Raw genomic sequence first — 535 nt, forward strand, 5'->3', positions numbered from 1 at the left:
AAAGATTTTGGTATGTTGTGTTTTCAGGAATTGTTTAAGTTCATTTTTAGTTTCTTCAATAACCCAGTCATTCTTAAGGAGGGTGTTGTTTAGTTTCCATGTGTTTACTCTTTTTCCATTGATCTTCCTATTGTTAATTTCTAATTTTTTAGCACTGTGACCTAAGAAGATGCTTTGCAGTATTTCAGTGTTTTTAAATTAATTAAGGCTTGCTTTATGGCCTAACATATGATTTATCATGGAAAATATTCCATGTGCACTGGAAAATAATGTATATTGTGCTGTTTTTGAGTAAGTGCTCTGTAGATGTCTATAAGGTCAAGTTGGTGAATTGTATTGCTTAGCTCTTTTGTATCTTTGTTGAGTTTCTTTCCAGTTGTTCTACCTTTCATAGAAAAAGGTGTATTACAGGCTCGTACTATGACTGTGGAGTCATCTATTTGCCTTTTCAATTCTGTTAATGTCTGATATATGCATTTTATGTCTCTTTAATTGGGTCCACAGATATTTATTATGGTTATATCCTCTTGTTCAA

Source organism: Orycteropus afer, unplaced genomic scaffold (genome assembly GCF_000298275.1).
Source record: "Orycteropus afer afer isolate SDZICR_OR568_19922 unplaced genomic scaffold, OryAfe1.0 scaffold00159, whole genome shotgun sequence".
Taxonomy (NCBI): domain Eukaryota; kingdom Metazoa; phylum Chordata; class Mammalia; order Tubulidentata; family Orycteropodidae; genus Orycteropus; species Orycteropus afer.